Source organism: Canis lupus, chromosome 8, assembly GCF_011100685.1.
Source record: "Canis lupus familiaris isolate Mischka breed German Shepherd chromosome 8, alternate assembly UU_Cfam_GSD_1.0, whole genome shotgun sequence".
In the NCBI taxonomy this organism is placed as follows: Eukaryota; Metazoa; Chordata; class Mammalia; order Carnivora; family Canidae; genus Canis; species Canis lupus.
In genome coordinates, this window is record NC_049229.1 from 64,111,182 (window position 1) to 64,125,147 (window position 13,966).

Here is a 13,966-nt window from a genome sequence, read left to right on the forward strand (position 1 = left end):
TCCTTTCTAATCCAAGCTAGTCTGAGAGATGTAAAATGATATCACATTGTCGAATTTAGTTTGCAATTCTCTGGTCACTAGTAAGAGTTCTTCATATGCTTATTAGACTTTGGGGCTTCTTTGCTTGTGAATTACTAATTCACCATTTTTCTTTTGGGATTTCTGGTTGTTGTTGACGGTGGTGGAATAGTGTTGTTTTTTGTAGATTTACAGCAGTTGATGTATTTGCTAAGATATCAGTCCCTAATTAATTTTAGATATTGCACATTTCTATTGTGTCCATTTATCAGTTTTGCCCAGGTTGCCCTTCATGGAACAGAAATCCTTAGTGTCAACATACTCAAAATCCATCTGCTTCTTCCCCATACTTCGTTCAAACCATAGCTCATTCTATGGGGGGTCTTGTACAGGAAGTCCTTCTGTGGCCCCAATTTCAAAGATAATCTCCTATAACTTCATTCTGTTTATGTTTGCCTCTCACGTTTAGGTCTTTAAACCATCTGTGGTTGGACTTTGCTGTTCCACTAGTTAGGCATCTAATAGTGTTTTTCTCCCTATAGTGAGCCAGTTTTCCCAACATCTAAACCATCTTTCCTTTCCCCCATTGAAATATGGTGCCCCCTTTACTGTTTATGAAGTTCCCACATATACATGCTTCTCTGTCCAAGCCTCTTCTTTGTTTCCTTGATGTATCATCCCAACTTGGTCTGTGGGACAGTGAGTGGCTTTGCAGTACATCAATGTCTCACAGAGTGAGATTTCCCTCTTGGCTCCTATTTTTCTCGGTAGATCTTGCTATTCACAGGTTTTTATTCTTCAAAATAGGTTCACTAACTCCATCAAAAAAGCCCAACTGGGGGGATCCCTGGGTGGCTCAGCTGTTTAGTGCCTGCCTTTGGCCCAGGGAGCGATCCTGGAGTCCCGGGATCGAGTCCCACGTCGGGCTTCCGGCATGGAGCCGGCTTCTCCCTCCTCCTGTGTCTCCTCCTCTCTCTCTCTCTCTCTCTGTCTATCATAAATAAATAAATAAATCTTTTTTTTTTTTTTAAAGCCCAACTGGAATTGAGATTGAGGCCGAATTGGACTTATGGATTAACTTGGAGAAGTTTGATATCTTTTTAATATTAAGTCAACCCCATCAAAAGCATGAAATAGCTATTTATGTGTGTGGTGGTCTTAAGCTTTTTAACACAATTAAATTTTTAAAAATAAGGTCATGTGTTTTCTTTTTAGGTTACTTTCTAAATGCTTTATGACTTTGTTGCTTTTGTGTATGGTATATTTCATTATTAAATTTCCAGTTTACTGTTCATGTAAAAAATTCTACTGATGTTTTTAAAAGTTGTTTTGTATTTAGTAACCTTGCAGATCTTTCTTATTAGTTTCAATAATTTATTTTTAACTTATTCTTTTAAAGATTTAATCAATTTATTTATTTGAGAAACAGCATGGGAGGGAGAGAGGGACGAGCAGACTCTGTGCTCAGTGTGGAGCCTGTCACAGGGCTCAGTTCCATGACCCCAAGATCATGACCTGAGCCAGTGCCTAGAGTCAGACATTCAACAGACTGAGCCACCCAGGTGCCCCAGTTCCAATAATTTATTGATTCTAGTATCCTTGTTTTTTTTTTTCTTTTCTTTTTTTTTTGAATGTATCTGTAACTTTCTTTCCTTGAACTGCTCTTGCCTAATTTCGGGATCAAGATTACACTGATAATCTGATAAAACTAATAAAATAGTTTCTTTTTTTCTTTGTCTCCTTTTGAAATAACTTGTATAAGATAAGAATTTTCTCCATCTTGAGTTTGGTGACATTCACTTGTAAAACCATCTGGGCCTGGGATCTTCTGTGATGAAGGAACCTAGATCATCATTTCAGTGTCCTTAAGATGCATAGTGGTCTATTGGAGATCAATGGCTTTAAAAAAATTTTTTTAAAAAAGATTTTATTTATTTATTCATAGAGATACAGAGAGAGAGAGAGACAGAGACACAGGCAGAGGGAGAAGCAGGCTCCGTGCAGGGAGCCCGACGTGGGACTTGATCCCGGGTCTCCAGGATAACACCCCGGGCTTCAGGTGGCGCTAAACCGCTGCACCACTGGGGCTGCCCAATCAATGGCTTCTTGAGTAAGTGTTTGCTCTTTTTTATTTTTCCAAAAACTTGTCTTGATTTTAAAATGTATTACCTCTTAGTTTTTCCTAAATCTTTAAAATTATGTTAGTTTCTCTAGGTATTTTCCTCAGCTTTATTTTGTATTTGATTATTTGCATTTTCTTATCTATCTTAATTGATCTTTTTGAAGAAATCATTTTTCATTAATCTTCTCGATTCTTCTGTTGCTAGGGTTCTCTCCATTTGGCTGAGTCTTGTCATTATCTTTGTTATTGTCTAGCCAGTGCCCCCACTAACCTTGATCTTCTGAGCCCTGAGGTGTTGCTCTGTTTTGCTGAATCACTGTAGCAGATCCTTCAATGGACATTTGACCTCTGTTCCTCCATGACCTCCAACAGCTCCTTCCACCTTCAGATAACTTTGCTACAAGATTGACTCTGAAGATGACTCTCTGTAACATTTCTACCACATTTTGGTGACACAAAGAATATTCAGTTTCACCTTCCCAGGACTGTTCTTTGACTGTTGTGCAATTTTATTTTTAGGTGCTCTGACTTTTCTCTTCTCAAATGAAACCATTTCCAGGAGTTCCTTCAACTGCCCTCACATGGGTCTATCTCAGGCCCCCAGTTCCCTTTCCTCTGGGCTTTTCCAATTTATCATCACTTTTCCTATACACCAGGGCTCAGAATGCAGGACAATTCTCCAAAAGTGGTAAAACAGAGCTGAGAGAAAACTGCCTCCTTCATTTTTTTTTAAAAGATTTATTTATTTATTTGAGAGAAAACATGAGAGCAGGGGGCCGGGGAGGGGAGAGAGAATCTCCCCACCGAGTGTGGAGCTGGACATGGGGCTTGATCTCACAATCCTGAGATCAGATCTGAGCCAAAATCAAGAGTTGGATACTTAACCCACTATGCCCCCCAGACACTCCCACTTCCTTCATTTTAAATGTTTTATATATATTAATGCAACCTGACTGGGCATTAACTCCATTAGCCAATACCTCACAGTGAGACTCACCCCAAACTCACTACTGGCCCAAACCATGCTAGTTACTGCTTGATTCGAACTCTTCTTTTGTTCCTGAGAAGGTAAAATTAACTGGATCCTTCATTTCCATTGGGAGATATTCTTTCCTCAAACCGTTCAGTTCTCTTCGTTCATAAATTCAACAAATATTTAAGTATCACTATGCATCAGACCTTGGAGACACAGCCAAGGACACAGCCCATCCATGTCCATTTCCCAGGGCAGCTCCCGCCCCCCCACAAGGGTTCATGAGTTTTGCTTCCAGAGAATTGAACAAACCTGAGTCCATTCATTAACTCATCCATTTGACAGACATATATTTAAGCCTTTACCAGGCATTTCCTCCACTGCCCTTTTGCCCATCCTCTGCCCTCACGCCCATTCCCTGCCATGTGTGAGGAATAGTATAGGAGAGGGAGCGGGGAGCCAAGCCAGGCCCTTGGTGAAAACCTCATTCTCTGACAGCAACCCAGAGCCACAGCTCAGCCCTAGGGTCTCCCAGCAAGATGCCTCCCCCATCAGACATGAGAGTTGACACCCAGGATCCAAACTGGCTGTCCAGCTGCATTGAGGGGACTCCTGGGCTCCAGGAAAGCAGAGAAATCTTGTCATGTCCTGCTGGGGGAAGAGAGTGCCTGAAGTCTGAGACTTTTCAGTGTGTCTTCCAGTCAGGCACCAGAATTTAGGGCTGGAAGGTCATCCTCCCATTTTACAAGAGTATAGACCGAGACATCTGCCAACCATGCCATAAGGCTAGGGCAGGGGACCTTAGCTGGTTTCCTACCATACCCCAAGTCTTCTTCCTCGTGGAGGCTGTGGTGAGGGCCAGAACCCAGGTGGGGCTGAGGGGCCCCCTCCTTGGGCTCAGCATCCGGCATCCAGCAGCAGCCTTGAGGACTAGAGCATCGTGGAGACAGGGCTGCCTTAGGGGCATGGAGACTTGTCAGAAGGAGAAGATGCCTATCACAGGAAGCTTCTGGAACTAGGGTCCCAGGGATAGGGGGTGCAGAGGAGGTGTGAGGAGGTGGTCAGGTGGGGCCAGAAACCCAGCTGCACTTGGGTTGACGATGAAGAACCAACATTTTGTAATACAGCGTGTTGCCTCCTGTTTAGGGAGGGCCTGCCTGGACCTGCTCCTTTCTGCTCAGCTTCACAGCCCCTTTCAGGCCCAGGCCATCTGTGGCTGGCTCTCCACGAGGTCCTCTTGCCAGGAAGCAGCACACCACCTGCTCCTGACGGCATCACGGGCTGGTAAGAGGCAAGATCCCAGGCCTCTCCGCAGGCCTCCCGAATCAGAACACCCATCACGTACCTTAACGAGATCCCGGGTGTGCATTCGAAGTCTGGAAAGCTCTGCTGTAGACGGTAAGTTCTCTGAGGCTCAGAAGTGTGACTGTCCTAGTCACAGCCCAGACATCACAGTTTGAGAAGCACTAGTCTGGTAGCAGCTCCGCTGTGTGACCCTGGGCATGGCATCTAAACTCTGTGCCTCTGTTTCCTCATCTGTCAAACGGGGGGATAATAAGAGCCCATGCCTCAGTGGAGCTGTGGGGAGGATTAAAGCGGTGGATACAGAGAGAGCAGCTCCACCGGTCATTGCTGCTTAAGCTCGGTCACCAGAACTTCCAGCCCACTTGGAGAGCTTTCTAAACCTTCCTGGTCACAGACACAATGCGCTCTGTTCTGGCTTTTTTCAGGTGCATGTCTTATTTGTGGTGTTCACTGTTTCTCCTTATTCGTTGCCCAGATAGTACAGTGACACAATCGTGGGCGTGGATGCACAGAACTGCACGGTGTCCCCGTCCTCTTTCCAACCAAACTCCTTTCCACGTGGGCCCATACCCTTTATTAGTTAATACGTCCATCCGGTATTTATTGAGCATCTACTGTATTCCAGACTTCGCTTCAGCTGCTGGACTTGGTAGCAATGAAAGAAAACGGACAGATTCCCTGGGCCCTGCCCCCCATCCTCACGAACCTTCTAGTCTAATAAAGGGAGACCGATTCAAAGGTAAATAAACCAACAAGCAAGATAATGTGATGTAAGTTCGGGGTGACCCAACACACTTCTCCCTTCACTTATTACACACCTGACACATGTTACATGTTGTCATAAAGCAGGTCGCGTCACCCACCCTTATGATGCGGACCAACATGATGGAATTTGTAGCATTTAGGGACACAAGTCAACCATCCACCTGTCAGAGTTTGTGCCCAGAAGGTGGGGTCCTCTCCTTCCTACTGCACGTGGCCCCTCGTGAAAAGGTACACGATGTAAGTCTGGTGGGTCAGAGCAGCACCCTGTGTGAGCCCCAGCAAGGGGCTGAAGGCCGTGGGCACGTGCCTGGAGCCGGGCCATGCAGTCCCAAGCAGGACAGTGAGTCTTCTTTGTCTTAACACTTGGAAAGGGCTTTTCTCTGCTTCTTCTCCTTCTTCTCCTCCTTTTTTAGACAAGCTCTAGGTCCAACGTGGGCCTCCAACTCACCACCCTGAAGTCAAGAGTCGAGTGCTCTACTGACTGAGCCAGCCAGGGCCCTTGGCCTTTCTTTCTCAGTGGATGTGAGCTTGGAGAATGCCAAGCTGGATTTGGAGCAGCCCTCTCATCCCCACAAAGGAAGAACTTCTGAGAATGTGGGAAAAATAGAGGAAAAAGCCTGAAGACAGAGAGAGAGAGAGAGAGAGAGAGAGAGAGAGAGAGAGACCAAGTCCTAGAAGCCTGTGTCACCTGCGCTTTGACTTCTACGTTTTCCATTGAAGATAATTTGTGCTTTTTTTCTCGTCCCTTCTCAGAGAGACATGAGGTTCTCTCTGTCCTCACAGAAAAATAATGGAGACGGTGTGGTACAATGTGAGAGACAAATATAATGGATGAATGCTCTCCCAGAGTAGGGCCCGGTCAGCGGCACTCAGGAGCTGATGCACCCGCACCCCAGCACCCTCGCCCCTCGTGGGGAGAGTCCTGAGGGCAAGTTTCTCCCTGGCTCCCAGAGGCCCCTAGCAGGATCCAGCTCCAGTTGCCACTATGGGATCTGGCTTGCTACCACCCACTTCGATAGGCCGCCTTCCCGTCCCTACTGCTGTCTCCTGGGATCACCTCCCAGAGAAACAACACGCACTCCACTTCTAGTTTCGGGGTCTGCTTCCAAGGGAACCCCAACTAAGATCGTGAGGGTTGCATGGGAGGATGTCTGGCATGGCGCTAGGGTCTAAGAGGCCCTCAACAAACAGCAGCTGGTCTACTTACCTCTTGGGTGTTAAAGCACCTGCTAGGCTCCCTTCACATCTTAAGGGACCAAGACAACCTTGGCAGGTAAATGCTTATTATAAATTTTACGGGGCCACCTGGGTGGCTCAGTGGTTGAGCATCTGCCTTCGGCCCAGGGCGTGATCCCAGAGTCCTGGGACTGAGTCCCCCATCGGGCTCCCTGCATGGAGCCTGCTTCTCCCTCTGCCTGTGTCTCTGCCTCTCTCTATCCCTCATGAATAAATAAATAAAATCTTTTAAAAATGTACTAATATGAAAGATGTGTAGCACACAGTTAACAATATGATACACAATACTCTTTTTCTGTAAATTCCACTTCAGCCAGTTGATTCTCAACACTTTCATGGTGAAGAGCTCCCCTACCCGTAGCCAACCAGTGGTCTCAACTGAAGAATGAGGATCCTTCCCCCACAATGTTGGTGGATGTTTTCATTTACGTTAGCACTTAAGATAAAAGTGAACGAAGAAGATTTCTCAAGTTCCGTAATACAGGAGCAGCGTCTTTGCCGACTCAGGTAAAGCGGTGGATACAGAGAGAGCAGCAGGTTTTCAAATGCTGGGAGAATAGAGGCTCAATTCAGGGGGGATATTTATGATGTACAGAGACAGACCCAACACACTTCAAGTTTATTCCACGTATTTTCTGAAATCTAAGCAATCACGCAGTCATATACATTCAGCCCTATGTGTGGCAGTTGCTCATTTCCACGGGAAACACGCCCATCAAGGCAGGAATGTTACCTGGGCACAGCGTGACCGAGATGAGAACTATTGCAGCATCACCTGTGTCTGCACCGTGAAGACCCAGTGTGCACGAATAACCTCAGGAGGTCAGATGGCGGCAAAAATCTAGTAAAATCATCAGGAATGATGAGCTTTGAGTACTTATGACCTTCGCTTTTTTAATTAAGATACTTTTTCTTCTTAGGGCAGTTTTTGGTTCACAGCAAAGTCAAGCAGCAAGTACAGAGCCCTCTGTCCCCGTCCCCAGCACGCACATCTCGCCCACCTCAACCTCCCTCCTACCTACCAGAGTGGCAGGTACGTTGGTAACCATCCGTGAACCCGCGCGAACACATCATCATCCCCCAAAGTCCATAGTTTACACTGGGCTTCACTCTTGCTATTGTGTATGATGCTTCAGATAAATGCGGGATGTCATGATCCACCATCATGATGTACAGAATAGTTTCACTCTTGCCTTTGTTTTTATTTTTTATTTTTTAAAAGATTTTATTTATGTATTTGACACAGAAAGAGAGAGAGCAGTGGAGAGCGGTAGCCAGAGAGAGAGAGAGAGAGAAGCAGGCTCTCCACTGAACAGGGAGCCCGATGTAGGACTCGATCCCAGGACCCTGAGATCATGACCTGAGCTAAAAGCAGGTGTTTAACCAACTAAGCCACCCAGGCACCTCTTACCTTTGTTTTTAATAAGAATGATTTAAGTGTAAGTTTATGCAATTTAATTATTAATGATGGTTCTATTTAATGCCCTGCTCATAAAATTCCTGAAATTATAACAACCAGGTTCTCAGAGCTAGGTGACTTGCTGCCTTCAGCACAGTGTTGCCACTGGGCCTCACAAAGATCCTTAGGTTCCCGGGCCCCACCTAGAAGGCCGCCCAATGCTTTCCAGGCAGAGTCAGACATGCTTCAGGTAGCTCCGAACCCAGAAGGCCCACCTTGTAGCTGAGTGGAGCTCAGTCTCTTCCCCGCCAGGGCAGGTGAGGCCCTCCCACCTGCCACTCCGGGCCCGAGCTCTCAGCCGTCAGGTGGCTGGTTAGACTGCCCAGTTTGGGGACAGGCAGGGCAGCTGGGAGCCCCACGCGAGCGGCTGCACCAATGGGCCAGCAGGGTGGGCGGCTTCTCCAAATCCTTATTCCTCTAGGTGCAGCTGCTTGGGAAGCACAATCATGGTTTTGGATAGGAGGCCCCGAGAAGTTTACAATAAAAATCAAAAACAATTTCATGTTGACGAAGAATCATTTAATTGGAGAGCCTCGGCCTGAAGTTGCTCTGTTCACATGCTTAACTAGCCTGGCCATTATTTTTATTGCTTTCCAGAGCAATTTCTGCAGGGCATGCTGCCTTCATGTGACGACCCTCGGAGCTGGACCTCTTGGATCCTAGAGGAGCCTCCTGAATGCTCTGCTGTCCCCAGACCCCACAGAGCTGGGAGCTGGGAGCTAGGAGCTGGGAGCTGGGAGCTGGGAGCTGGGATTGAGGGACAGTAGATCTCACAGTCTGTGGGGATGGACATTTCCAGGACAGAGGGATTTGCTCCACTCTGGGGGCAGAACAGAAGAGGCACCAGCCTGAGGCACCCGGGTGGCTCAGTGGGTTAAGCATCTGCTGTAGAGGTCCTGGGATCGAACCCCGCATCAGGCTCTATGCTCAGCGGGGAGCCTGCTTCTCCCTCTCCCTCTGCCCTGCTCATGCTCTCTCTCTCTCTCTCTCAACCTCTCTCGTGCTCTCTCAAATAAATAAATAAAATCTTTAAAAAAAATAAATAAGATCTTTAAAAAAGAAGAGGCATCAACCCCATTCTTTGTTTAACACACCGGTAGGACCTGTAGTATGTCCTACACTGTTCGAGATACTTTAAAAATACACTTTACAAATACTACAACGAAACCTCATAAACCAGGTACTGTTAAACCCATTTCACGGATGAGTAAATTGAGGCCTCAGAAGGGAAAGGGGCAGAATTCGAGCTCAGGCAGTCTGGTTCTAGAGTCAATGCATCTGACTAGAATGTCACTCGTGAAGGCAGCAAGGAACGCTAAGTGGTTGGGAACCTGGCCGTAGCTCAGTCGGGCTGGCGTGGTAGGTGTGAGTGTGGAGATGGGAGAGAGGGGTGGCGACCAGATTGTACACATGTACGCATGCACACCCACACAGGCACCCACAATCACGCACGTATGCACCTGCATGGCTATGCAGGGAGGCACATAACTGTGTGCACATGCGACACCTATGTTTGCACACGTGAACATACACTCGTGCACACGCATGCACAACCACATGCACATGCACACGACATTTCATCCTTATCCTGAGGTCAGTGGCAGGTCCTTGAAACATCAGGTTTGTGCTCTGGAGAGCTCACGCTAGCCAGGGGGCCATGGGGAAGTTGCTTCTTTGCACTTCAACTTCCTCATCGGAAAGAACGAAAAGACCTGTTGCTCCCACCACGAACGTGAAAGTCCATCATAAACCATAAACCTCAAGATGCGTGAGCCACGTTTTCACAAGCCCATGTCCTTGCCAAGAGAGTAAATTGTGAAAGTTACCAGCTGGGGTCTCAACGCTTTACGTCAGCCGTGAGGGTGGTGAATGCGTGTGCATGCGTGTGCCTCTGTGTGCACGAGCACGTGCAGCCAAAGAAGAAACCGGACCCAATAAAGAGTAAGAAAAAGATGCAGGGTCACCCAGCAAATTTACAAATGAGCTAGGACTTGCATCCAGGCCTGGCTGACCGAGATTCTCGTGGTTCCCGCCTCATACCTCAAGGCTCTGGGAATCCCCAAGAGTCAAGGTCACACAACATTTTTCCCAGGCCACTGTTGACACCCCTATCCCAGTGGCAGGGCTAGTGGACACTTCCAGCAGGCCTCCACAGGGCCGCGATCTACATGCCATTAATCGCAGGCGACCCTTGCCAGCCTAAGATTCTTGAGCTGTGTTCATTCTTCAGAGCTTGACAAGTTGTAACATGCCTTTGTCTCTGCCTCCCTCTTTCCCGACTTTCCTAATCATTGAAGTATGGGTGACACCCACCCCCACCCCACCCCCACCCCCAGAAGGAACTTATTGCCGTTGGAACGAGGGAGGCAGCTTGACGGAGACTTAGACGCTGGATCTGACCTGGGCTCAACCACTGGCCTCATCACTTCTTACCTGTAAAATGGGCAGGAGGTAATCATAGTTAGCCCTGGGGAACCTGCGAGAACCGCAGAGCCCAGTGCTGGGTGAGAGGATGTGCGTGGTAAGCACCACGAGACAGGAAAGGGTGAGCATGGGCCAAAGGCCCTTTAGGGATTGAAAGGTGTAGGTGGGACGGTTGTGCAAAAGTTGTGCAAATTGGCCTTTCCTTCGACTTCTGAGAAACAGTGTCAACTGTCACGGACAGAACAGGAGCCACCGAACCCGGATGGTCAGTGCCATTGGGAGGACATGGCTCTGCTACCCGAGCCCCAGCTCTGTTACCCACTTGCTGAGCATCCTCACCAGATTCACAGGGCCTCCCTGAGCCTCGGTTTCCTCTTCCCCGAAATGGAGATGCTCACACCTCTGTCTCGGCCCTGGCGGCCCTTGCGGGCTGCGCAGGAGAGGCCGGGCCCAGCGTGGACGTGCGAGCAACAGCAGCTCCAGGAGGGTCCCTGGTGTTTGGACATCTCCCCTCACTGAGGCAGGGAACCCATCAGCAAGGCCCAGGGAAAACTCCAGACGGCCTGCAGGGGGGAAAAGCTTCCAGCACCTCCTTCCCAGCCGGCACTCGCGGCTTCACTTACCTCTCTGAAAATTGAATTAAAACTTAACAGTAGTACCATTGTGGCTGATACACTGCCGGCCTTGCCAGCGAATAGTCTTTAATATCCACCGCTGACAGGATGGAATTAGCTCCGTTTTGTTGGGGTTTTTTTTTTTCTTTGTTTGGGTTTTTATTTCTTGCTCTAACTTTCCTCCCCCCCGCCACAAAGGGGTGTAAGCTGGTGTTTAATCCCATCCTGAGAGCACCGGACTGCTCGTAAGCAGGACGGGCAGGAGGCCGGGGCCCAGGGGGCCGACCGAGGTGAGTGGTCCGTGAGCAGAGGCCGGGGGAGCCTCTGTTGGTCTCCCCAGCCTTGGAGTTGGCCAACACAGGTTCTGCAGGCACAAGAGAATCAATGAAGAATTATGGTTAAGCCTTCTGATCATTATCCTCATTAGAGGTAACCGGAGCCCTGCTGGCCCGAACGCAGCTCTAAACCCCACTAAGACAGGACACACTCGGGAAGAATACGCTGTATGTAATTTAATAATCCTGGAAACAAGTCCGCATTCTTTTCTGTCTTTGGCCCAAAGGAGAGGTAATTCCTGATGCAGCCAGAGAAGTGGAACCGTGCCGACTCCAGAGAAAGGCCTCGATTGGGTGGACGAGGACTTGGAAGCTGTGCTCTCTCTCCTCGATGTGATCCCCTCCCATTCCTCCATGCCCCCAGCAAGGCCTCGGCCAGCCCTTCAGAGCCTTCTAGAACCTTCATGGGCATCCAGGAGAGAGAGGAGCCCCGCCCCCGTGCGACATTGTGTGGCGTGTGGAGAGGAGGCTGGATGTCAACCTCACATTCCCCGTTGGGCGTGTCCCTATAGGGAGGGCTCCCCTGTCACCCCCTCACAGACAGACAGCACCTTGCAACCTGGCATCCCTCCTTTTGGGAGTCTCCCATGGTCCCGTGAGAGAGGCAAGGCAGGGTGGTCACAGCCATTTCACAGATGGAAACATGGAGTCTGAACGACCTACTGAAACTACAGGGCTGCCCCGGACCACCCCGGGCTGGAGCTCGGGCCTTCTGATCCCAAGTCCACAAATCCTTTCTGCGTCCTCCAAGGCAGTTGAGGGATGAGTTGTGTGCTCCCTCAAATGTACATGCTGAAGCCCCCCTACTCCGCCCCAGCACCTTGAAAGATGATGGGGCCTTTAAAGAGGGGATTAAGTTAGAATGAGGTTATTAGGGTCGTTTTGATCACCCTGACAGGTGTCTTTAGAAAAAGAGGTCAAGGCACAGATACACACAGAGGAAGACCAGGGGAGGACGCACGGAAAGGAGGGCGACCTACAATCCAAGGAGTGAGGCCTCTAGAGAAGCCAACCCTGCAGACGCCTTGACCTTGGATGTCCAGCCTGCAGACTGCCAGGAAACAGACGCCCGTCGTTGGAGCCGCCCATCTGGGGTGCTCTGCTACGGCAGCCCGGGTCGACGTAATAAAGGCCTCACCAGGCCTCCCTGCCTCCGTGGAGTCTGCCCTGATGACCCGGCCCGTCTCTCTGGTTGGCTCCCAGACGTCTGTGTGGATTGTGTGTACAAACACGTATGCAGAAAAAAAAAAAAAAAAAAAAACCACGTATGCAGATTTGCTTCGTGATTAGCTTCTTGTATAAAGGTACCTGTCAAAAATTACATATAATTTATGTAATTATTACGTGTTTGTATTCCCGACGCAGACATAAACTTCAAGGTTTTTTTTTTTTTTTTTCAGCCTGTTTACCATCAGCTTATGAACCTACCAAAATAAAGAGACGTTCTCCCCGGGTTTTCTTTTTTTTTTTTTTTTTTTTTTTAATTTTTATTTATTTGTGATAGTCACAGAGAGAGAGAGAGAGAATGAGGCAGAGACACAGGCAGAGGGAGAAGCAGGCTCCATGCACTGGGAGCCCGACGTGGGATTCGATCCCGGGTCTCCAGGATCGCGCCCTGGGCCAAAGGCAGGCGCCAAACCGCTGCGCCACCCAGGGATCCCTCCCCGGGTTTTCTTTTCTAAAAACTCCATTGACGGGCCATTAATCGAGGTTAAACTACTATACTATTCATATGCATGTTGACCTGGATGTTTTTTTCAACATTCTCCTTTAAGATGCTTTGAGGTTTGCATGTGAGACCCTGGCATTGGGCAGAAATCTTCCAAACCAACAAGCAAATCTCCAGCACCCACTTTTTCCAACAGCTGTGTCTGCCTATCCCTCCTATGTGGGTGTGTGTCATTCCGTAGACAGGAGCACAGAGTGACGAGTATACAGCAGGTGCTTAATAAAGGTTGATGCTTTTTTTTTTTTTTTTTTCCCTCCCAGGTCTGTTGGGTCCTGAGCCCACTTGAGCAAGTTCACAGGAGTCACCAGGCGGCCCGCCCCGGACACTGAAGCAGGGTTGGTCTTGACTTCACTTTCACTGCCCCTCGCTTTCCTCTCCGCTCCCAGGGCCCCGGATGGCCACAGCGTGCTTGAGTGGGCAGGTCTTCATGGGAGGCCGTGGAGGGGACAGGTCATGCGGGCAGCTGGCGGCACGGAGGGCGACCCTCCCCAGAGGTGAAAGCGAGAAGCAAGGAGAGAGAGTGGCAGTCCCTGGGGGGAAGCCCGCCTTCCCCAGCAGCAGGCCAGGAATGTGCGGACGGGGTATGACCCCTGTCCCCCCAGCCATGGCCGTGCCAGGGCCCTGTCGTCCTGCTCTTTAATACAAACAGCGTCTGTCTTGCGGCCCGGAGCGCCCTTCTGTCCCGCGTGGGCCCTGGCCCTACCTGAGACGTATAAACAAAGGCTCGGGGCTCAGACTATTGAATTAGGCCCCTTCTGGCGTTGCTATCGTTGGCAGAGCAGTTCCCCCATGATTGTTATCAGCTCTAATCAAATCTGGAGAGGGGCTGGAATGCTAATACCTTCCCCAGCAGTGTGTCCTTCAGCAGACACAGGCCGAGTCGCGCCCCGGCGGCTCCAAGCCCTGACGTTCTTTCAGTTTCCACCCCGGTGGCCCCCCAGCGTGTGCTGTCACTGGGCCCACTGGTCAAGTGATGTCGTTTTTTG

General features: G+C 49.2%; 1 long non-coding RNA gene across 1 annotated transcript; it reads left to right on the plus strand.

Annotated features, from left to right (window-relative positions):
• Positions 1–5,332: 5,332 nt before the first annotated feature.
• On the plus strand, positions 5,333–8,852 carry LOC102154111. Its single transcript, XR_005362946.1, has 4 exons — positions 5,333–5,523; positions 6,733–6,926; positions 7,340–7,452; positions 8,476–8,852. It is a non-coding gene; the product is annotated as an uncharacterized LOC102154111 (long non-coding RNA).
• The last annotated feature ends 5,114 nt before the right edge of the window (positions 8,853–13,966 follow it).